Source organism: Lissotriton vulgaris, chromosome 4_1, assembly GCF_964263255.1.
Source record: "Lissotriton vulgaris chromosome 4_1, aLisVul1.2, whole genome shotgun sequence".
NCBI lineage: Eukaryota > Metazoa > Chordata > Amphibia > Caudata > Salamandridae > Lissotriton > Lissotriton vulgaris.
The window spans coordinates 1,248,246,892-1,248,271,832 of NC_141691.1; the positions used below are offsets into that span (position 1 = coordinate 1,248,246,892).

General features: G+C 42.9%; 1 pseudogene; it reads left to right on the top strand.

Annotated features, from left to right (window-relative positions):
- The first annotated feature begins 16,744 nt into the window (after positions 1-16,744).
- LOC147723098 (18S ribosomal RNA) lies at positions 16,745-17,860 on the top strand (annotated as a pseudogene).
- Positions 17,861-24,941: the final 7,081 nt, after the last annotated feature.

The window sequence follows — 24,941 nt, forward strand, 5'->3', positions numbered from 1 at the left end:
CATAGACCAACTGTTTAGATTACAGTTGGTCTACTGGAAGAAGGTCACTATTGAGGCGGGTAGTTTGATTTTGATCTTTGTGGACCTTTGGTCCGCATTTGACCTGGTCCATAGGGACAAGTTGTGGGCCTTACTACTGGTGATGGGTGCCCCCCTTACTTGTGCCACCTATTTAAATGACTGCACCAGGGCACACATGCTAGGGTGAGGTATGGGAGGAATGGGGAGCTGTCGGCCCCCTTCCCGGTATAGAGGGGAGTAAGGCAGGGGTTTGTTTTGGCCCCCACCCTCTTCTCCCTCTTTCTTAATGGGCTAATGGACCATCTCTCGGGAGCAAAAGATCTGGATTCTCCTAGTTTAGCGGGGCGACGGATACCGGCCCTACTGTTTGCCGATGATACTCTCCTGGTGTCAAAATCGTCAGGGGGTATACAGCGCACATTAGAGGCATTCTGCTCCTTTTGTCATCTGAGAAATCTGGAGATCAATATCTCGAAAACAAAGTTCATGGTCTTTAATTATAAATCGGCCAAATGCCCCCGCCCGCACATGAATGGTATAGTGTTGGACCGTGTGTCCACCTTTGAGTACCTGGAGGTCACACTAAATGACAAGATGGACTGGGGTTCCCATAAGGCCAGGGCCAAACTAAAGCTGGTGCAAACTTCGGGTGGTATTTTAAAAGTTTTTAATGACACCTCATTGAAAGTCCTGAGCCCGCCTCTAGAGATGTATAAGGCCCAAGCAAGAGGGGGCGCACTCTATGGCGTAGAGCTATGGGGCCATACATTAGCTGCCCCTTAGATGCTCACGGAAAACAGTTTTATAAGGCGCTTGCTCCGTCTCCCTGTGACCTCGCCCTTGATTCCTCTGAGGCTTGACCTGGGCCTGGTACGAATCCAGGAGATCGCAGCAAATCGTCCTCTATTGTATTGGATGCGTCTTTGGCCGACTCCTGAGCTCTCGAGCTATAGGGATGACCTGAGAGACATTCTGCAGAGGGGGAACACAGGGAAAATACCATGGTTGAATTATATCAAGCAACTCTGCCAGGTTCTAGGCAGAGGAGACTTGTGGTCGTTTCCCCAAGATTCCTGTCCTTTGCTTTCTAAAAAACTACTGAATTTAGCTCTTAGGAGGTATTGCACGGAGTCTACAACAAGTAACCCCTTGATGGGCAGGCTAACGGACACTTTTCTGAACATCAAGGCTTTTCCCAGGCTTTGAAGTCTTTTTGGATGATATCCAGCCCTTCTTGGCTAAGAAACTTTACACCCAGTTCAGACACAGCGCACTACCATTGAGGGCGGTAATGCACAAATGGTGGAATGCCCCCTCAACGGCAAGTACCTGCCTGGGGTGTTCGAGTGGCAGTGAGACAGATATGCACGTTCTGCTATTTTGCCCCACTTACGCTAGGGCTAGGGAGAAATGGATTCTGCAGCTATGTAGGGCTAGGGGCTTTAGGGATTACAGGGAGGTCTTCAGGATTCTTAAATACGACACTTCCCCCCTGATAGTTTTTGCCACAGCAAGATTTCTTCAATCTATGTGGTACAAGAGATGTGCAATACTAAAGCTGGAGGCTCATATTTTGTACTAAGGGCTACTTTTTAAGAGGTGTCATACTTTTTACACAATTTTACATATTTTACATACTGACATTTCGGTGTAATAGTCCGATGTTTTTAATATTTGCAGGAACTATTTGTATGTAATTTTTAATACAAGGTTTTATTTGTTTTATCTTTTATTATAGTGTTATGTTTATGTGCATGTATGGCCTTTTTATGGTATCTTACCAAAATAAAGTACTTTGACTTTGACTGACTATTCAAAGAGTGATCTGCCCAATGCATTTGGGGATTCACTCCCTTCTTCAGGGGATCTTCTGAATAACTAAAAGAAAAAGAACAATAATGCACAAATTGGAATTTATCTCAGCAACAAAACCCTATACATATTCATTGTGTCAAGTATAAACCATGCATTTTCAGTTGTTACCTAGCCACAAATTTGTGACTTGTTCAACATATAAAATTCAATGAGAACCTGCAGTGTATAGTTGTGTCAAGGGGTGACAAGGTGGAGGAAAAACGGCTGTGAGAAAGTTTTGAATGAGAAGGAATCAAAAAGCCATGCCAGCCACCGTGTGTTAAAAAGAAGAAGAAAGAGGTAAATCTTTTGCAAATAATATGACTAAATCCCAATCGGTCCCAAATAAGTTCTCTTTAAATTGATGCCATTCACGCAAGTATGCCAAAATCGTCAACAGAAATCAGACAAAAATGGTCCAAATTACTTACTAATTTTTATGTGCTGTGGACATAGCCTGGTGTGCAAAGCTCAAAGTAAACTATAAAAAGATGCTGTTAATCACATTTCTCCTTGAAAAATCGGAAAACTGTATGTAGCTCTAAACTCAACAAAATCAATAATGCTGTGACCTACGTACTTGCCGAAAGACCCCTGTATGTTTAATATGCCAACTTTACAACCCTTCGCTAAGCCTCACTGCAAAACCAATAATAATGACAAAGATGCAATCAGAACGAATACCTATGATACAGACTATATTGTCTATCATAAAATAGCCCATTTAAAATCTCACACACCTGTGTCAGTATATTCATACAGGCAGTATCCATATTTCCAAGTGACGTTTCAAATCCCATTACAAACTCCTCGTATTTAAACCTCAAGAAGACAGCGTTTTCCTCAATAGTCATCGAAACAGGACTAAACATGTTAGCTTCTGAGTACTCAACCGAGATAGCCATATGTAAATGTGTTAAACCTCAAAGAAACCTCTGCTGTAAACACCGAAAAGTAGCTACCCATAGTATAAGAGACTTTATACAAAAAATAAATAAAATAACTGCGGAACAGTGATACTTTTTCAATATGACATGTTATAGTGCTTCATTAGGTTGTAAATATATCCAGAATGGCTTGCTGTTCACTGGAGTCTGGGAAAAACCTGAAAACAATGAAAATAGGAATAAAAACAGAAGTGATGACCAACGTCACCTAGTGGATATAGAATAATACGAAATGTGTATGTGGAATACCCAATTTTATATTGTGGATGTAATACTTGACTACTTATGTCATTAAATAATATGATGTGTAACACTTTGTGGTGCATGTGTTTCTTTATATGAAACAACTCATGTCAATTTTGTCGTTTAGACCTTTTGGAGAAATTTTATCAAAGCGTTTAATCTAATACCCTTCTCTTTGTGACAAAACCTGAGAATTATTGCGTCCAGTAATGAAGTAATGATGTGTACTGTTTCTATTATTTGGAAACTTAACTAAGATATGGTGTGTCTATATTCCTAACAAGGTAAAGCTAAATTGAAATTGACAGTTTGGTTGCGAATCATACTTTTACGCTCTGTTATTGGGATTTTCATTTGCCTTTCTGTTTTGCCAATATATAACATGCCACACAGACATTTAATACTGTATATCTGGTTCTGCAAGTTACAATTAATGATCTCTCCCGATCTTGGGTGTGTGATGGTGTTTCCAGTGATGACATTATTGCAATTAATGCAATTCTGGCATTTTCCTGCCTCTTGTGTATTTTTGGGTTTGGTAGTCGTGGTTAGCAATTGTTTCAAATTCTTTGCTCTGGTCTATGCATGTAATGGTTTTTGATTGAATAAACCTTGGAATTCGGATTAATTTTGCAATAATTTTTGATTTATTATCTTTTTAATGGCTGGTGACTTTTTTGAGTATTTGGATACAAACACTAATCAGTTGGTTTTGTTGTCTGTTGCTTCTGTAGCAAATGTTTCCGATCCTACTCTATAACTTTTTCTTCAGTATCTTTTAGTGTTTTAGAAGGGTAAACCCTTTCCAGATATTTTTCTTTAAATTCTTGTGTGGTGCTTTTGCATGTTTCTGCTTTCGAAGACATTCTTTAAATTCTCAGAAACTGCAAAAACAGTAGATTTTGAGTCAAGTTGGTGGAGTGAAAACTCTAAAACAGCAACGTGGTGTTTCTATCCGTTGGTTTCTTGTATACGCTGGTACTTAATCCTGTCTCTGTCAATTTGATCCAAACATCCACAAATAGTTCAGTTTTACTGGTGGTGTTAGTGAATTGAATTCTGAAATTAATTGGATTAAAATTTTCAATTTGATGTTTTAGCGCCTCTGGTGAGCTTTTCCAGAATAAAAAGATGCCGTAACAACAGTACATTACCACATTTTCTTGCCATATGGTAGTTTCCAAAATATTTTCAAATTCAAACTTTGCCATGAATGTATGGGCATACGCAGGAGTCCCTACAAATCCCATTGAAGTTCCTCTGAGTTGAAGGTAGAATTTCTCATTGTATTTAAAAGAACTGTGATGTAGGCAAACTTGTAGGAGTTGTAACAAAAAACGTTGTGCACCTTTAACGCCAGTTGATTCAATAGTGCCCATTCTACTGCTTCCAGGACCTCTTGGTAGGAAATTGAAGTATACAATGATATCACGTCGATTGTACATAATAGCAAAATTGTGTCTGTTATCTTGAGGAAGACCTAGTTTTTTGAGGATATGTGTGGTATCTTGAATGTATGAACTCCATGCATGCACAAACGGTTGTAAAAAGATGTATAGATGTGTACCTAATGGTTTAATTAATGAATTGTATCCTGATACGACTGGTTTGAATGGAGGATCTATGATGTTTTTGTGAACCCCACTGAAGCATGCATAAGTGTGGTCTTCTTGGATGTGACATAGTTAGAAATTATTAAGTTGACAAACTTATCCATTCAAGTTCTTCTGCTTTGATTAGTATTGTTGCCAAAGTTTGCATCAACTCTGGACTAGGATCTTTTTCCAATTTTATATATGTTGATTGATCATTTACGTGTTTATCACCGTTAGATGTATAGAATGTTGCGTCCATAAGAACCAATGTACCACCTTTATCTGCTGATTGGAACACCAATTTATCATTTCTTGCTAAATACCTCAATATGGGTTTCTCAATTTTGGTTAGATTCTGTCTTTTGTTGGGTTTGTAATTTAACTCACTCAAATCCTTCTTTGCTAGTATTTCATAAGTATCCAACATTTTGTGGGATGTTGGTAACCTGAAATGAGCCCTTAGGTTTAAATTCCATGAATACTAATTTGTCTGTGTTTTCTTTAGAAGTTAACACGTTCATGAAAAAAATGTGTGAGCCTCAGGGTCCTCATGAATCTAAAAAAAGCAACTTCATTTTCTAGAACATTGGTGTTGTACATAGAAACAAAAGATGTACCCTTGTTTAAGAGTGCCAACTATTGGTCTGTGAGTGTTAATGATGAGATGTTTATGACTAGACTTTGTCCATACTCCTTGGGTATTTTCTTTGTTTTTCCTTTTCCTCTACGGGTTTTCCTTTTGTGTTTGTTAATTTTGTACTCATAACATTTAGTGATTTCCAGAATCGTGACCTTTGGGTAAAAAAAGTCAGTTGAACAGTTATAGAGATTGTTTCTGTTGCTACTGTGCTTGTTGAAGCTTTTTCTTGTCTCAATTGAGTATCTATCACTGATGCTCTTGATGGATCTATTTCTTTATCCAACACTATGCTCTCCTCTGAAGATGTATCCACCATTTTTTATAATTTTCTCTTTGGGCGTATACCTCTGCCCACATGTATGTTTCATTAGGTTTGTAGTTAATGGTCTTGCGCTTAAAGTTGCACAGTTTGCTTTCTTGTAGATCTTTTCCAAAGGCCTCTAGTTTCTTGTTAATTCCTTCTAGAGTGCTCTTCCAAATATCAACTTCTATTCTTCTTTCCAATTCACTTTTGATGTTGAAAATTTCTTCTTCAAGGTCTTTTATAGTGCGTGATAGTTCTTCAACCAGTAATAAAATTATATCCAACAAACAAACATTTATTCAATGTGGTGGACCTTCTGCTGATGGTCCCACTAATTTTGGCTTTCCTAGCCCTCCTAGTCCCCTAGCCCATCCTAGTCCTACTTGTTCACCTAGACTCCTGGTTTGCCTCTTCCACTTAGTTCTTGTCCATTTGATCCTAGTCTTATCTATCATGATCCTCTGGTACTCCTAGTTCCCATGTTGTAAGTCACTCTGGTTCATGTAGTCCTTGTCACTCTGGTTTAGGATCCCCTGAGTCTGACCTTCATGCATCTTCTAATCCTAGTCCTACTGAGTCTGTTACATTTCTCAAGGTCCTTCTGTTCTATGGTCCCCTGGTCCTGCTAGCCCTGTTCCTTTCCAGACATACTCTTCCTGGTCCTGGTCCTTTTGCTTCTGGATCCTTGTTCCAACTTGATCTGATCTCTGTGATCTTGTACCTTCTGTCCTTCTTTCCATTGGTCTCCTTGTACTGGTCCTAAATTGTCTGTCCACCTGAAGGTATTCAGACTAAATGTCAACTTAAAAATGTTGACTTACACAAATATCGGGGTGTAAATATCGCAACACAGGAATATCGACATCAAGAATATTGTGGTCAAGAATATCGATTTTAAGGTAAGAAATATGTTTTTTTTAAACTATAGAAGTCATTAATATCGCTTGCCAAAATATAGTTGTTTAAAATATAGATTTTTTAATTAGTTGTATGTATTTAGTTTATATTTTAAATGTGTGTGATATTTGATTGTATAAGAATTGTTCATGTTTTTTTAATATGTGTGTTACATTTTTAATAGTTATCAATTTTATTTAAATTACATTTTGTGTTTTTAAGTTCCTTAGCGGGTTGTGGGTTTATTTTTAAAAAATATATATTTATTAGCTTTTTATGACAGCACACAGTCAGTAAAGAAGAACAAAGTACAACTTATATTCATCAGGCCACGAGCAACATCGTATCCTTTAAAACAATTCATAAGAAAGCCACAGCTAAAAGAAAAGACATACAGGAATACCATAAACATGGAATATACCACGGGTTTTCTTACAATCCTAACCAGTTAGCTATTGGAGACCGTAATTTATACCCGAAAGTTTTCTTCTTGATGCCCTTAATTTTATACAATGCAATCTCAAGATGGTACATAGACAATAGTTTAGTTTGCCACATGAGATACAGGAATACCATAAACATAGAGTATACCATGGTTTTTCTTACAATCCTAACTAGTTAGCTATTGGAGACCATAATTTATACCCGGAAGTTTTCTTCTTGATGCCCTTAATTTTATACAATGCAATCTCGAGATGGTACATAGAAAATACTTTAGTTTGCCACATGATCAAATTTGGTGGTTCCTCATCGAGCCATTGAGATGTGATACATGAACGATATACAGACATGCAGATAAAAATAAAACCTTCCTCTGCTTCTGAACCCTGATAAGCCATGCTTTCATCACGCCCCAAAATGACCAGTGGAGCCGTTAATTTAACTGAAATGCTCAGACTATTCATTAAATAAAGCTCAATATCAGCAATAAATTGAGACAATTTAGGGCATCTATAAAACATATGGGCAGCATCCGCTGCATATAAACTGCAGCAATTACAATTTGTCCCTCGCCCTGAGTTCCATTTAGCCAGTTTCCCTGGTGTATAATATAGCTTAAAAACTGATATAAAGGGCCCGATTCCGATTCGGGTTCTCGTCGTTCGTATGAATGTGCTTCTGGATCCGATTCGGGAAGGTATTGGAACATTCCTCATGTTGGAGCGCCATCTACCGCAAGTCGAGCAGGGAAGGTGTTGCAACATTCCTTATGTTGGAGCGCCATCTACCGCAAGTCCAGCAGGGAAAGTGTTGGAACATTCCTTATGTTGGAGCGCCATCTACCGCAAGTCGAGCAGGGAAGGTGTTGGAACATACCTTATGTTGGAGCGCCATCTACTGCAAGTTGAGTAGGGAAGGTGTTGGAACATTCCTTAGGTTGGAGCGCCATCTACCGCAAGTCGAGCAGGGAGGGTGTTGGGACATTCCTTATGTTGGAGCACCATCTACCGCGAGTCGAGCAGGGAAGGTGTTGGGACATTCCTTATGTTGGAGCGCCATCTACCGCAAGTCGAGCAGGGAAGGTGTTGGGACATTCCTTATGTTGGAGCGCCATCTACCGCAAGTCGAGCAGGGAAGGTGTTGGTACATTCCTTATGTTGGAGCACCATCTACCACAAGTCGAGCAGGGAAGGTGTTGGAACATTCCTTATGTTGGAACGCCATCTACCGCAAGCCGAGCAGGGACGGCTTTGGGGCCGGGCTGGCCTGGCCTGGCTGTCCGGATGAGTGCTCGTCCCCCTCCCCAATCCCAGCCAGGGATCCAGGATGTTGGGCACATCCGGGCCTAGGGTCCCCCGAGTCTCGCAGTGAGCACAGGTTCCCAGAAAGAGAAGACGCCTTTCTCCATATTCCTAGGGGCATGGTTATGCCGGAACACCCCTCCCGGGCTGGTGGTTCGTTTCCGTTGACCGGATGGGCTATTCCCGGACAACACCTTCCCTCCTTCCGGGGGGCTCCCTCCTCCAACCCACAGCGTGGCAAAGGTCCCAGAACGGCTTCATGGTTCCAGGGCACTCCTCCAGGCCAATGGCGTTGAAAGTGCCCAGGACGGGCTCCATGGGTCCCGGGCAGTCCTCTGTCGGGTGTCCGGGCCCGAGAGATCTGGTGGTCCTCCCGGTGCCTGTGGCCCAGCTGGGGTCCCCTAGCCCCCGGGGAAGCCGAGCCAGTCTGCTGGCTCTGGGCAGGCAGACTGGAGTCCTTTCGGTCCCGGCCATCTGGTCGCACCTCTCCCCTTGGCCATCGGGTTGCCCGCAATGCTTTCTAACTTGGCGACCAGATTGACGGGCCACCCTGGAAGTCCTGATGAGGTGCCATTCGCCTCCCCGATCCCAGTGTGGGCTCCAGGAGGCCGGGCGCCTGCGTGCTTTGGGTCCCCTCCATCACTCGGTGGGCACGTATTCCAAGAAAGATGGGTAGCCTTCCTCCGGATTGCTAGGGACAAGGTATGCTGGGGCTCCAGGCCGATGGCATGCCGAGTGCCCGGGACGGGCTCCATGGTTTCCCGGTAGTCCTCCCCCCGGCGTCCGGGGCTCCAGGCCGACGTCATGGGCGAGTGCCCGGGACGGGCTCCATGGTTTTCCCGGTATTCCTCCCCTGGGTGTCTGTGGCTCCAGGCCGACGGAATGGCAGATTGCAACGGACGGGCTCCATGGTTTTAACAGTAGTCCTCCCCCGGGCGTTCCGGGGCTCCAGTCCGATGGCATGGCCGAGTGCCCGGGTCGGGCTCCATGGTTTTCACGGTAGTCCTCCCCCGGGCGTCCGTGGCTCCAGGCCGACGGCCTGTCAAAGTGCCCAGGACGGGCTCCATGCGTCCCGGGAAGTCGTCCCCCGGGCCTCCAGGCCAACGGCATGTGCGAGTGCCCAGGTTGGGCTCCATGGTTTTCACGGTAGTCCTCCCCTGGGCGTCAGTGGCTCCAGGCCGACGGCATGTCAAAGTGCCCAGGACGGGCTCCATGCGTCCCGGGCAGTCGTCCCCCGGGGCGTCCGGGTCTCCAGGCTGTTAATAATAATAATGACAAAGATGCAATCAGAACGAATACCTATGATACAGACTATATTGTCTATCATAAAATAGCCCATTTAAAATCTCACACACCTGTGTCAGTATATTCATACAGGCAGTATCCATATTTCCAAGTGACGTTTCAAATCCCATTACAAACTCCTCGTATTTAAACCTCAAGAAGACAGCGTTTTCCTCAATAGTCATCGAAACAGGACTAAACATGTTAGCTTCTGAGTACTCAACCGAGATAGCCATATGTAAATGTGTTAAACCTCAAAGAAACCTCTGCTGTAAACACCGAAAAGTAGCTACCCATAGTATAAGAGACTTTATACAAAAAATAAATAAAATAACTGCGGAACAGTGATACTTTTTCAATATGACATGTTATAGTGCTTCATTAGGTTGTAAATATATCCAGAATGGCTTGCTGTTCACTGGAGTCTGGGAAAAACCTGAAAACAATGAAAATAGGAATAAAAACAGAAGTGATGACCAACGTCACCTAGTGGATATAGAATAATACGAAATGTGTATGTGGAATACCCAATTTTATATTGTGGATGTAATACTTGACTACTTATGTCATTAAATAATATGATGTGTAACACTTTGTGGTGCATGTGTTTCTTTATATGAAACAACTCATGTCAATTTTGTCGTTTAGACCTTTTGGAGAAATTTTATCAAAGCGTTTAATCTAATACCCTTCTCTTTGTGACAAAACCTGAGAATTATTGCGTCCAGTAATGAAGTAATGATGTGTACTGTTTCTATTATTTGGAAACTTAACTAAGATATGGTGTGTCTATATTCCTAACAAGGTAAAGCTAAATTGAAATTGACAGTTTGGTTGCGAATCATACTTTTACGCTCTGTTATTGGGATTTTCATTTGCCTTTCTGTTTTGCCAATATATAACATGCCACACAGACATTTAATACTGTATATCTGGTTCTGCAAGTTACAATTAATGATCTCTCCCGATCTTGGGTGTGTGATGGTGTTTCCAGTGATGACATTATTGCAATTAATGCAATTCTGGCATTTTCCTGCCTCTTGTGTATTTTTGGGTTTGGTAGTCGTGGTTAGCAATTGTTTCAAATTCTTTGCTCTGGTCTATGCATGTAATGGTTTTTGATTGAATAAACCTTGGAATTCGGATTAATTTTGCAATAATTTTTGATTTATTATCTTTTTAATGGCTGGTGACTTTTTTGAGTATTTGGATACAAACACTAATCAGTTGGTTTTGTTGTCTGTTGCTTCTGTAGCAAATGTTTCCGATCCTACTCTATAACTTTTTCTTCAGTATCTTTTAGTGTTTTAGAAGGGTAAACCCTTTCCAGATATTTTTCTTTAAATTCTTGTGTGGTGCTTTTGCATGTTTCTGCTTTCGAAGACATTCTTTAAATTCTCAGAAACTGCAAAAACAGTAGATTTTGAGTCAAGTTGGTGGAGTGAAAACTCTAAAACAGCAACGTGGTGTTTCTATCCGTTGGTTTCTTGTATACGCTGGTACTTAATCCTGTCTCTGTAAATTTGATCCAAACATCCACAAATAGTTCAGTTTTACTGGTGGTGTTAGTGAATTGAATTCTGAAATTAATTGGATTAAAATTTTCAATTTGATGTTTTAGCGCCTCTGGTGAGCTTTTCCAGAATAAAAAGATGCCGTAACAACAGTACATTACCACATTTTCTTGCCATATGGTAGTTTCCAAAATATTTTCAAATTCAAACTTTGCCATGAATGTATGGGCATACGCAGGAGTCCCTACAAATCCCATTGAAGTTCCTCTGAGTTGAAGGTAGAATTTCTCATTGTATTTAAAAGAACTGTGATGTAGGCAAACTTGTAGGAGTTGTAACAAAAAACGTTGTGCACCTTTAACGCCAGTTGATTCAATAGTGCCCATTCTACTGCTTCCAGGACCTCTTGGTAGGAAATTGAAGTATACAATGATATCACGTCGATTGTACATAATAGCAAAATTGTGTCTGTTATCTTGAGGAAGACCTAGTTTTTTGAGGATATGTGTGGTATCTTGAATGTATGAACTCCATGCATGCACAAACGGTTGTAAAAAGATGTATAGATGTGTACCTAATGGTTTAATTAATGAATTGTATCCTGATACGACTGGTTTGAATGGAGGATCTATGATGTTTTTGTGAACCCCACTGAAGCATGCATAAGTGTGGTCTTCTTGGATGTGACATAGTTAGAAATTATTAAGTTGACAAACTTATCCATTCAAGTTCTTCTGCTTTGATTAGTATTGTTGCCAAAGTTTGCATCAACTCTGGACTAGGATCTTTTTCCAATTTTATATATGTTGATTGATCATTTACGTGTTTATCACCGTTAGATGTATAGAATGTTGCGTCCATAAGAACCAATGTACCACCTTTATCTGCTGATTGGAACACCAATTTATCATTTCTTGCTAAATACCTCAATATGGGTTTCTCAATTTTGGTTAGATTCTGTCTTTTGTTGGGTTTGTAATTTAACTCACTCAAATCCTTCTTTGCTAGTATTTCATAAGTATCCAACATTTTGTGGGATGTTGGTAACCTGAAATGAGCCCTTAGGTTTAAATTCCATGAATACTAATTTGTCTGTGTTTTCTTTAGAAGTTAACACGTTCATGAAAAAAATGTGTGAGCCTCAGGGTCCTCATGAATCTAAAAAAAGCAACTTCATTTTCTAGAACATTGGTGTTGTACATAGAAACAAAAGATGTACCCTTGTTTAAGAGTGCCAACTATTGGTCTGTGAGTGTTAATGATGAGATGTTTATGACTAGACTTTGTCCATACTCCTTGGGTATTTTCTTTGTTTTTCCTTTTCCTCTACGGGTTTTCCTTTTGTGTTTGTTAATTTTGTACTCATAACATTTAGTGATTTCCAGAATCGTGACCTTTGGGTAAAAAAAGTCAGTTGAACAGTTATAGAGATTGTTTCTGTTGCTACTGTGCTTGTTGAAGCTTTTTCTTGTCTCAATTGAGTATCTATCACTGATGCTCTTGATGGATCTATTTCTTTATCCAACACTATGCTCTCCTCTGAAGATGTATCCACCATTTTTTATAATTTTCTCTTTGGGCGTATACCTCTGCCCACATGTATGTTTCATTAGGTTTGTAGTTAATGGTCTTGCGCTTAAAGTTGCACAGTTTGCTTTCTTGTAGATCTTTTCCAAAGGCCTCTAGTTTCTTGTTAATTCCTTCTAGAGTGCTCTTCCAAATATCAACTTCTATTCTTCTTTCCAATTCACTTTTGATGTTGAAAATTTCTTCTTCAAGGTCTTTTATAGTGCGTGATAGTTCTTCAACCAGTAATAAAATTATATCCAACAAACAAACATTTATTCAATGTGGTGGACCTTCTGCTGATGGTCCCACTAATTTTGGCTTTCCTAGCCCTCCTAGTCCCCTAGCCCATCCTAGTCCTACTTGTTCACCTAGACTCCTGGTTTGCCTCTTCCACTTAGTTCTTGTCCATTTGATCCTAGTCTTATCTATCATGATCCTCTGGTACTCCTAGTTCCCATGTTGTAAGTCACTCTGGTTCATGTAGTCCTTGTCACTCTGGTTTAGGATCCCCTGAGTCTGACCTTCATGCATCTTCTAATCCTAGTCCTACTGAGTCTGTTACATTTCTCAAGGTCCTTCTGTTCTATGGTCCCCTGGTCCTGCTAGCCCTGTTCCTTTCCAGACATACTCTTCCTGGTCCTGGTCCTTTTGCTTCTGGATCCTTGTTCCAACTTGATCTGATCTCTGTGATCTTGTACCTTCTGTCCTTCTTTCCATTGGTCTCCTTGTACTGGTCCTAAATTGTCTGTCCACCTGAAGGTATTCAGACTAAATGTCAACTTAAAAATGTTGACTTACACAAATATCGGGGTGTAAATATCGCAACACAGGAATATCGACATCAAGAATATTGTGGTCAAGAATATCGATTTTAAGGTAAGAAATATGTTTTTTTTAAACTATAGAAGTCATTAATATCGCTTGCCAAAATATAGTTGTTTAAAATATAGATTTTTTAATTAGTTGTATGTATTTAGTTTATATTTTAAATGTGTGTGATATTTGATTGTATAAGAATTGTTCATGTTTTTTTAATATGTGTGTTACATTTTTAATAGTTATCAATTTTATTTAAATTACATTTTGTGTTTTTAAGTTCCTTAGCGGGTTGTGGGTTTATTTTTAAAAAATATATATTTATTAGCTTTTTATGACAGCACACAGTCAGTAAAGAAGAACAAAGTACAACTTATATTCATCAGGCCACGAGCAACATCGTATCCTTTAAAACAATTCATAAGAAAGCCACAGCTAAAAGAAAAGACATACAGGAATACCATAAACATGGAATATACCACGGGTTTTCTTACAATCCTAACCAGTTAGCTATTGGAGACCGTAATTTATACCCGAAAGTTTTCTTCTTGATGCCCTTAATTTTATACAATGCAATCTCAAGATGGTACATAGACAATAGTTTAGTTTGCCACATGAGATACAGGAATACCATAAACATAGAGTATACCATGGTTTTTCTTACAATCCTAACTAGTTAGCTATTGGAGACCATAATTTATACCCGGAAGTTTTCTTCTTGATGCCCTTAATTTTATACAATGCAATCTCGAGATGGTACATAGAAAATACTTTAGTTTGCCACATGATCAAATTTGGTGGTTCCTCATCGAGCCATTGAGATGTGATACATGAACGATATACAGACATGCAGATAAAAATAAAACCTTCCTCTGCTTCTGAACCCTGATAAGCCATGCTTTCATCACGCCCCAAAATGACCAGTGGAGCCGTTAATTTAACTGAAATGCTCAGACTATTCATTAAATAAAGCTCAATATCAGCAATAAATTGAGACAATTTAGGGCATCTATAAAACATATGGGCAGCATCCGCTGCATATAAACTGCAGCAATTACAATTTGTCCCTCGCCCTGAGTTCCATTTAGCCAGTTTCCCTGGTGTATAATATAGCTTAAAAACTGATATAAAGGGCCCGATTCCGATTCGGGTTCTCGTCGTTCGTATGAATGTGCTTCTGGATCCGATTCGGGAAGGTATTGGAACATTCCTCATGTTGGAGCGCCATCTACCGCAAGTCGAGCAGGGAAGGTGTTGCAACATTCCTTATGTTGGAGCGCCATCTACCGCAAGTCCAGCAGGGAAAGTGTTGGAACATTCCTTATGTTGGAGCGCCATCTACCGCAAGTCGAGCAGGGAAGGTGTTGGAACATACCTTATGTTGGAGCGCCATCTACTGCAAGTCGAGTAGGGAAGGTGTTGGAACATTCCTTAGGTTGGAGCGCCATCTACCGCAAGTCGAGCAGGGAGGGTGTTGGGACATTCCTTATGTTGGAGCACCATCTACCGCGAGTCGAGCAGGGAAGGTGTTGGGACATTCCTTATGTTGGAGCGCCATCTACCGCAAGTCGAGCAGGGAAGGTGTTGGGACATTCCTTATGTTGGAGCGCCATCTACCGCAAGTCGAGCAGGGAAGGTGTTGGTACATTCCTTATGTTGGAGCACCATCTACCACAAGTCGAGCAGGGAAGGTGTTGGAACATTCCTTATGTTGGAACGCCATCTACCGCAAGCCGAGCAGGGACGGCTTTGGGGCCGGGCTGGCCTGGCCTGGCTGTCCGGATGAGTGCTCGTCCCCCTCCCCAATCCCAGCCAGGGATCCAGGATGTTGGGCACATCCGGGCCTAGGGTCCCCCGAGTCTCGCAGTGAGCACAGGTTCCCAGAAAGAGAAGACGCCTTTCTCCATATTCCTAGGGGCATGGTTATGCCGGAACACCCCTCCCGGGCTGGTGGTTCGTTTCCGTTGACCGGATGGGCTATTCCCGGACAACACCTTCCCTCCTTCCGGGGGGCTCCCTCCTCCAACCCACAGCGTGGCAAAGGTCCCAGAACGGCTTCATGGTTCCAGGGCACTCCTCCAGGCCAATGGCGTTGAAAGTGCCCAGGACGGGCTCCATGGGTCCCGGGCAGTCCTCTGTCGGGTGTCCGGGCCCGAGAGATCTGGTGGTCCTCCCAGTGCCTGTGGCCCAGCTGGGGTCCCCTAGCCCCCGGGGAAGCCGAGCCAGTCTGCTGGCTCTGGGCAGGCAGACTGGAGTCCTTTCGGTCCCGGCCATCTGGTCGCACCTCTCCCCTTGGCCATCGGGTTGCCCGCAATGCTTTCTAACTTGGCGACCAGATTGACGGGCCACCCTGGAAGTCCTGATGAGGTGCCATTCGCCTCCCCGATCCCAGTGTGGGCTCCAGGAGGCCGGGCGCCTGCGTGCTTTGGGTCCCCTCCATCACTCGGTGGGCACGTATTCCAAGAAAGATGGGTAGCCTTCCTCCGGATTGCTAGGGACAAGGTATGCTGGGGCTCCAGGCCGATGGCATGCCGAGTGCCCGGGACGGGCTCCATGGTTTCCCGGTAGTCCTCCCCCCGGCGTCCGGGGCTCCAGGCCGACGTCATGGGCGAGTGCCCGGGACGGGCTCCATGGTTTTCCCGGTATTCCTCCCCTGGGTGTCTGTGGCTCCAGGCCGACGGAATGGCAGATTGCAACGGACGGGCTCCATGGTTTTAACAGTAGTCCTCCCCCGGGCGTTCCGGGGCTCCAGTCCGATGGCATGGCCGAGTGCCCGGGTCGGGCTCCATGGTTTTCACGGTAGTCCTCCCCCGGGCGTCCGTGGCTCCAGGCCGACGGCCTGTCAAAGTGCCCAGGACGGGCTCCATGCGTCCCGGGAAGTCGTCCCCCGGGCCTCCAGGCCAACGGCATGTGCGAGTGCCCAGGTTGGGCTCCATGGTTTTCACGGTAGTCCTCCCCTGGGCGTCAGTGGCTCCAGGCCGACGGCATGTCAAAGTGCCCAGGACGGGCTCCATGCGTCCCGGGCAGTCGTCCCCCGGGGCGTCCGGGTCTCCAGGCCAACGGGCAGTCCTCTGTCGGGTGTCCGGGCCCCGAGAGATCTGGTGGTCCTCCCGGTGCCTGTGGCCCAGCTGGGGTCCGTTAGCCCCAGGGGAAGCCCAGCCAGTCTGCCGGCTCTGGGCAGGCAGACTGGAGTCCTTTCGGTCCCGGCCATCTGGTTGCACCTCTCCCCTTGGCCATCGGGTTGCCCGCAATGCTTTCTAACGGGGCGACCAGATTGACGGGCCACCCTGGCTCCCACCCGTCATCAGGTGCGGCTACCTGGTTGATCCTGCCAGTAGCATATGCTTGACTCAAAGATTAAGCCATGCACGTGTAAGTACACACGGCCGGTACAGTGAAACGGCGAATGGCTCATTTAATCAGTTATGCTTCCTTTGATCGCTCCATCTGTTACTTGGATAACTGTGGTAATTCTAGAGCTAATACATGCCGACGAGTGCTGACCTCCCGGGATGCGTGCATTTATCAGACCAAGACCAATCCGGGCTCGCCCGGCCGCTTTGGTGGCTCTAGATAACCTCGGGCCGATCGCAAGTCCCCGTGACGGCGACGATACATTCGGATGTCTGCCCTATCAGCTTTCGATGGTACTTTCTGTGCCTACCATTGTGACCACAGGTAACGGGGAATCAGGGTTTGATTCCGGAGAGGGAGCCTGAGAAACGGCTACCACATCCAAGGAAGGCAGCAGGCGCGCAAATTACCCACTTCCGACTCGGGGAGGTAGTGACGAAAAATAACAATACAGGACTCTTTCGAGGCCCTGTAATTGGAATGAGTACACTTTAAATCCTTTAACGAGGATCCATTGGAGGGCAAGTCTGGTGCCAGCAGCCGCGGTAATTCCAGCTCCAATAGCGTATATTAAAGTTGCTGCAGTTAAAAAGCTCGTAGTTGGATCTTGGGATCTAGCTGGTGGTCCGCCGCGAGGCGAGCTCCCGCCTGTCCCAGCCCCTGCCTCTCGGCGCCCCCTTGATGCTCTTGACTGAGTGTCCTGGGGGTCCGAAGCGTTTACTTTTAACAAATTAGAGTGTTCAAAGCAGGCCGGTCGCCTGAATACTTCAGCTAGGAATAATGGAATAGGACTCCGGTTCTATTTTGTTGGTTTTCGGAACTGGGGCCATGATTAATAGGGACGGCCGGGGGCATTGGCATTGTGCTGCTAGAGGTGAAATTCTTGGACTGGCGCAAGATGAACCAAAGCGAAAGCATTTGCCAAGAATGTTTTCATTATTCAAGAACGAAAGTTGGAGGTTCGAAGACAATCAGATACCGTCGTAGTTCCGATCATAAACAATGCCGACTAGCGATCCGGGGGCGTTATTCCCATGACCCGCCGAGCAGCTTCCGGGAAACCAAAGTCTTTGGGTTCCGAGGGGAGTATGGTTGCAAAGCTGAAACTTATTTATTTATTTATTTATTTTAGAAGCTTGTAAAGCGCACGGCTACCTCCGGCGGAGGTGTCCCGGCGCTATGATTGCTTGAGTAACCCCAGAGAAAGTTACCAGACTCAAATCTACTTAAATGCTGAAGAACTTTAACGTTTAGTAAACAGCCAGGTTTTAAGATTACGGCGAAAGATAGACTCAGAATCCAAGAACCTGAGGTCAAGAGGAAGGCTGTTCCAGAGCTTGGCAGCTATGACGGTGAAAGTTCTTCCGCCACTTCAAAGGAATTGACGGAAGGGCACCACCAGGAGTGGAGCCTGCGGCTTAATTTGACTCAACACAGGAAACCTCACCCGGCCCGGACACGTAAAGGATTGACAGATTGATAGCTCTTTCTCGATTCTGTGGGTGGTGGTGCATGGCCGTTCTTAGTTGGTGGAGAGATTTGTCTGGTTAATTCCGATAACGAACGAGACTCCTCCATGCTAACTAGTTACGCGACCCCCAGCGGTCGGCGTCCAACTTCTTAGAGGGACAAGTGGCGTTCAGACACACAAGATCGAGCAATAACAGGTCTGTGATGCCCTTAGATGTCCAGGGCTGCACATGCGCTACACTGAACGGATCAGCATGTGCCTACCCTTCGCCAACAGGTGCGGGTAACCCGCTGAAGCCCGTTCGTGATAGGGATTGGGGATTTTTATTATTTGTTTACATTTGTTATGCGCACAGCTACCCAACAAAGGGTTTCCCGGCGCGGCAGATCCCAATAGCAATGTGGTTACAGAAAACTAGATGTTAAAGAGCCATGTTTTTAAGGCTTTTCTGCATTTGATGTAATTCGACTCAGACCGCAATGTATGTGGCATTGAATTCCAGAGAGAAGGTCCCAGGAATGAAAAGGACTTGCCACCCATACGTGACAGCTTGGTCCTTGGAATTTCAAAATGATTTGCCGTGGAAGACCGAAGAGATCTGGAAGGACGGTAGGGGCGCACCAGGTTTTGCAGATATTTAGGAGCGGTGTTGGTTGAAATCCTGTGCATAAAACATAGAGATTTGAATTTAACTCGGTTTTCAATTTTTAGCCAGTGTAGCTTCCTGATGTATTTAGTTGTTGGAGTAGAGATGGGAATTTTACAGAGTAGTCTGGCTGCTGCATTTTGCACTGATTGCAACCTGCGGACAGTAGCTCTGTTCGCCCCCAGGTACAAAACGTTGCCATAATCTAGCCTAGATGTTATTAGGGCATTGACAACTGTTTTCTTGGTGTTTTCAGGCAGCATCCAAAGCAGGTGGCTGAAGTCTTTACCGCTTGCTGATGTAAACTGAGGGAGTCATCAATAATGATGCCCAGGTTGCGAGCATGAGTAACCGGAGTAGGGGGGGTGCCCATTTCAGTTGGCCAATGTTGGGGTCCCCAAAGTTCTTTATTTTTGCCCAACACGATTAACTCGGTTTTTTCGCCGTTAAGTTTTAGGAAGTTTTTTTGCATCCAATCGGCGATTTTACAGAGTCCGAGTTGTAGGGTGGAGGAATTATCAGAATCTGCAGCTGATAAAGAAAAAAGCAGCTGGGAATCATCAGCGTAGGAAAACATTAAAAGCCCTGTTTCCTCCACTATTTTGGCCAGGGGGCTCATATACACGTTGAAAAGCAACGGGCTAAGAATAGAGCCCTGTGGAACTCCGTGTTTGAATGTCATGGTATCGGAGCAGGCAGTTTGTGAGAAGACCTGGAACGTGCGGTTTTCCAATAATGATCTAATCCAGTTGAGAGCTGCCCCACGGATGCCCAGGGAGTGGAGTGTTTGGGCGAGGACCGCATGCGACACGATGTCGAATGCCGCGCTGAGGTCGAGCAGCACAAGTGCCACTGTTTCGCCTTTGTGCACCATGCGGCGGATATTTTCGGTTACCCCCAGCAAGGTAGTTTCTGTGGAAAAGCCTGCACGAAATCCCGACTGGTGGGATGGTAATAGGTCATGAGTGGTAATGAAATCAGTGAGGCAACGATGTACATGTTTCTCCAATATTTTTGCAAAGGTGGGCAGCAAGGATATTGGGCGGAAGTTAGCTGGCAAATTGGGGTCTGCGCCAACTTTCTTCAGGAGCGGATGAATCATTGCATGCTTCCATTCACTGGGTACAAATTGTTCCAGTAACGAAGCATTGAGAAGATCAGTGATGGTAACCAAGACGTTGCTGTTAAGTTGCGATTGCAATTATTTCCCATGAACGAGGAATTCCCAGTAAGTGCGGGTCATAAGCTCGCGTTGATTAAGTCCCTGTCCTTTGTACACACCGCCCGTCGCTACTACCGACTGGATGGTTTAATGGGGTCCTCGGATCGGCCCTGCCGGGGTCGGCAACGGCCCTGGCGGAGCGCCGAGAAGACGATCAAACTTGACTATCTAGAGGAAGTAAAAGTCGTAGCAAGGTTTCCGTAGGTGAACCTGCGGAAGGATCATTAACGGCGGAGCGGCGCGAGCAACCGACGGCGCCAGCCCGAAGCCCTCGGCCGCCTCCTGAAAGAAAAAACCGTAGGCAAAGGGCCTGGCCCTGCCCTGGCGTGTCCCGGCCCGGCGGAGCGGTCCGCAGCCACATGGGGCGCTTGGGTGAAGGACCGGGACTTCGGAGGGCATCTTCCCCCTCGGGGACGGCCCGACCAATGTGTGAGGGACCGGGGATGGCAGGGGGCGGCCCCTGTCCCCTGTCCCTCTCCGAGATGGAATCCAAGTTCACCCGGCACGACGTCCACTCGGGTGGGGGGAAACTGAATGACAGTGCATCCCCGGGCTGGTACCACTCCCTCCCTCGAAAAGGCCCTGGCGCTGGCTGGGCCCTCCCACGCCCGAGTCCCGGTTTTGCCGGGTTCCGGGTGACCAGGAAGTTGTCCTTCTCACGCGGCAGGGCGGCCTGGAAGAGAAGGGGCCAAGGGTCTGCGAGGGGACCTTGGTTCCTCTCAGTGGAGGCGTGCGGGATGGGAAAGAAAATAGCAATGAGTGTAAGTAAAGAGGAGTCAAAGAGGGTGGATATAAGTGAATAAGGGTAAGACATGGGGAGTGACAGGGAGAAAGAAGAGAGAGAGTAAAGGAAGGAGTGTCAGAAAGGGACTAAGTGAACCAGTAAAAAAGGTAAGTGAAGGAGTGTGGATGAGCAGGGGCACTGAAAGAAGTTGAATGTGGTAGGAAAGTAAGGAAAAGAGAAGTAAACATGGAGGATAAGAATAAGTGAGGGAAGCAGAGTAAGGAAACAGGGGTGAGGTAGGGTGAGAGAAAAGTAGTGAGGTTAAAGCAAAGGGTGATGACAAACTACATTTTGTAGACACACTTACCATATAATTAATGAAAACTTACTTGTATCTGTGAAAGACAAAAGGAAAAACAGTTATAATTAGTAAAATATATATTTAAAAATAGAAGAAACCGTTCAAGAGGTAAAAAATCTAAAAAAGTTTACTAAGAAATAAAGCAATAGTGAAGGATACAAAAACAGAAATAAAGTAATGTAGAAAGAGAAAAAAGAGGGAAAAGGAAATAGAAAGAGAACAAATTACTGAAGGTAAGTAAGATACTAAAAGAATGTGAGTTACCAAGACGAAATCAGGAAAGATAAGAAAGTAAAAGGAAAATGAGTGAAAAGGAGAGGAGTCTAAATGAGGAACTATTAATAAGAAAGAGGAATAGAAGATGACTGAGAGAGAGTGAAGGGGAGTCACAGAGTGAAGGGATGAAGAGAATGAGGTTAATATAGAACAATGGATGAAAAAGGAGTGAGAGAGTAAGTACACAGAAAAACAAAGGGAAGGACTGAGTGAACTGCAGTACAATGAGTGCAAAAGGAAAAAGAGTAAAGGAGAAAAAGAAAGAAAGAGAGGGGAAGAAAACTAAAGCAGTGGTACTGAGAGAATGTGAGAAAGATAAAAAGTGGTGGAAGGGAGAGAGGAAATGCAGACAGTTCAAATTGGATTGAGGAGTTGTGAATGAAGTGGAGCAAAGGAACAGCGATGAAACAAAGTTAAAAAAAGGCAGTGTAAATGAGTAAAGAGAGCTTAATAAGGGTGAAAAAGGAAAATGAGTGTGAGACAATGTGAATACAATATAAATTATACAATGCAAACTATAGAATAACTTCTACAATATGTTACATTGTTTATTTTTGCTGTTCTCAGAATATATTGAATTTCACTTAAATTAGTGAGTTCAAACTCTTCATCATATAATAGCGGGAAAAAAAACACAATCTAAAAGATTGTGTTTAAAAAAAAACATAAAAACGTACAACTCATATATGTACACTAATCTTTGATTCACTTACTTTTCCGTGAGGCCAAATAGAAGATAGTGAAGGTCCTTTTGGTGGAAAAAAAGTCTGCTGTGCTCTATAACTTCTATTTCATCGACTTCCTATGAAAAAAGATCTAAGAACATCATACCTTACACTTTCCTTACGGCCAAATTGTGTCAGATATATGAGTATTTTTTACTATGAGATCCACTTACAGTACCTATATGAGATAAATAATTTTAAACATTAGATTAACTAACTAACTAACTTTTATTAACTATTCTCATCTTCAAAGGCCAATTCCCTTTACTAAAACTTTGGTTTTAAAAACACTAGGTAAGAATTTTTAAAGTCATAAGGCAAACGTTGTTTATAAGTCAAATGAGAATCATTGCAGTAAGTCCAACCTTTTTTACATTTTAAGTAGCATGTATAATGTCCTGATGTTGTCGAAGGACCGTCATGATAAATAATAGCTTCAGTTGTAAAGGTTCTTCCTGAAATTGATAACTGAGAAGCCACAACATTTTTGATACAAGTTGTCAATTTAGTTCCATCAGGTCTACATCGTTGGAAAACTAAAATGATATACTGACCATAACTTTGTATAAATAATGTGGATAGCATTGGACATTTACATTGGGTACACACCATATTATGATCTGCTGCTTTAACTAGATTTTTAAATGACACTGATTTACAGTCTGGTAAAGTCAAATATATAAAGCTTTCAGTGTCTACTCTAGTAGTACTTGATGAACTACAATTGTGGCAGTCATGCTACCATTGATAAGAAAAGCTGAAAAGATTATCTACATCTAGACCTTCATCTTCCAAAACACCAAACATATACATTAAAAATTCCTGACAATCCTGCTGAATGTTCTGTGAAAATGTATCTTGACCAGAACACATATCTAAAATATTTCGAATTTCTGTTACACTTTCTATTTTTGCTCTATCACTGCTACATTTCTCAAACACAGAATTCAATAAACCACACAATCTTTGATCCCGATTTTCAACAATCTGTTCTTGTAAAGTTTTAAGAAAAAAAACAACATTAACCACTAAATTAGCATAGCAGTTGACACCAGAACTATTTTCAAACTGAAATCCAACAACATTTTCATCACAATCCTTTTTCTTTCTGTTTTGAATTACAGTTTCATCTACTTTTTGTCTTTTTGCTAGTACCTCACTGCAATTATCCTCATTTCTTCTTTTTCGGCCTACCACACGTTTTTCAAACAGAGGATATTGTGGCAAATGTGGGGCATACTCTCTTCTTAACCTATTGTATTCTTTTAACACAATCCAGATCTGCACAAATGTTTGTCTCATCACACTCAATCAAGTAGAATCCTGATAAAGGTCTGACTCGGGATAATGCCACATATGCCATACCCTCTTTAAACACAGATCTTCCAATGTTCACCAAAGCACTATCTACACTTAAACCTTGAGATTTATGAATTGTTACTGCATATGCCAAACAAACAGGAAACTGTTTTCGGCGAACATATAAGTCTTTTACAAGTAAAAATCTAGCAGAACAACGACTGATTTGTTGTACTTGCTCAATACCATCAAATTTTATTTTTAAAAATTCAATTCCATCTCTATTTCTATAATTCACAAAATCAACAACATAACCCATTGCTCCATTTACCAGACCTCTTTCAACATTTAAATTCCTTCTCAAAATGATACGACAATTTAAACACACATTCAGAGTCTTTTCAAAACCAGCTGTTTTAGAAATACTTTTCTCTAATGAATCCAATTTTGTTTTCAAATATTCTGACAAAAGAATTGTAGCACCCATATGCTCTATTTTATCTATTGTTTCCAGTTTCACAATCTCTTCATTTTCTAACTTTAACATTTTGTTGTTGAAGATGGAACATTCTTGCAGAGTTGGCATCAAACATATCCCAAATTTGAAATTATTCGAGCATGTAAAGCTTCTTTCCCAAGCTCACTTACTTTTCCAATTCTTACATCTTGTAGAATATTTTTATAATCTTCATCCTTTGCCTGTCGCATATTTTGAAGCAGTTCAGCATATTTAAAATGTAACCATATATTAACGTTTCCAATGCTTCCAAGGGACTTCCTGGTATCTTCATGCGTGAGCATTTTAAACACAGGTTGTCCTTTTACTGGAGTCAACTGCAATAGATCTCCAAAAACAATAATGTGTTTTCTTCCAAATAACACATCATACTCTGTTCTAAGAATTTCTTGCATTCTCAAATGCACAAAAGCAAGCATTAGATTTGAGACCATGCTTACTTCATCAATGATAAGAAGTTTCATTTTCTTCAAGACTCTTGAAACTTCAGAACACACATCTCCAGATAACTTGTTGTAATGCAATTTATTATCATGCTCAACTGGCAGCATCAGTAAATGATGTAGAGTAATCCCTTTAATGTTATGTGCTGCCAGACCAGTTGGAGCAGTTACAACACAAGACAACGGTGAATCAGTCCTTTTCTGCAGATAAGTTGAAATGGCTTTAATCAGAAAACTTTTTCCTGTTCCCGCTTCTCCACTTACGTACAGTCGGACAGGCTCAAATGATGTACATGAGCACTCTTTTTTCTCATGTCTGAATCCATGTTCAATCTGTTCTGTGACTTCGTCATATATCTTTTTCTGCACAACGTTTAGTTGCTTTATCAAATCTTCTAAGTTAACTCCATCCTCTTGAGCTTGTTCCATAGCTCTTTACACCTCATCCATGGTAGTTGCAGCTTCATTTTGGATAAT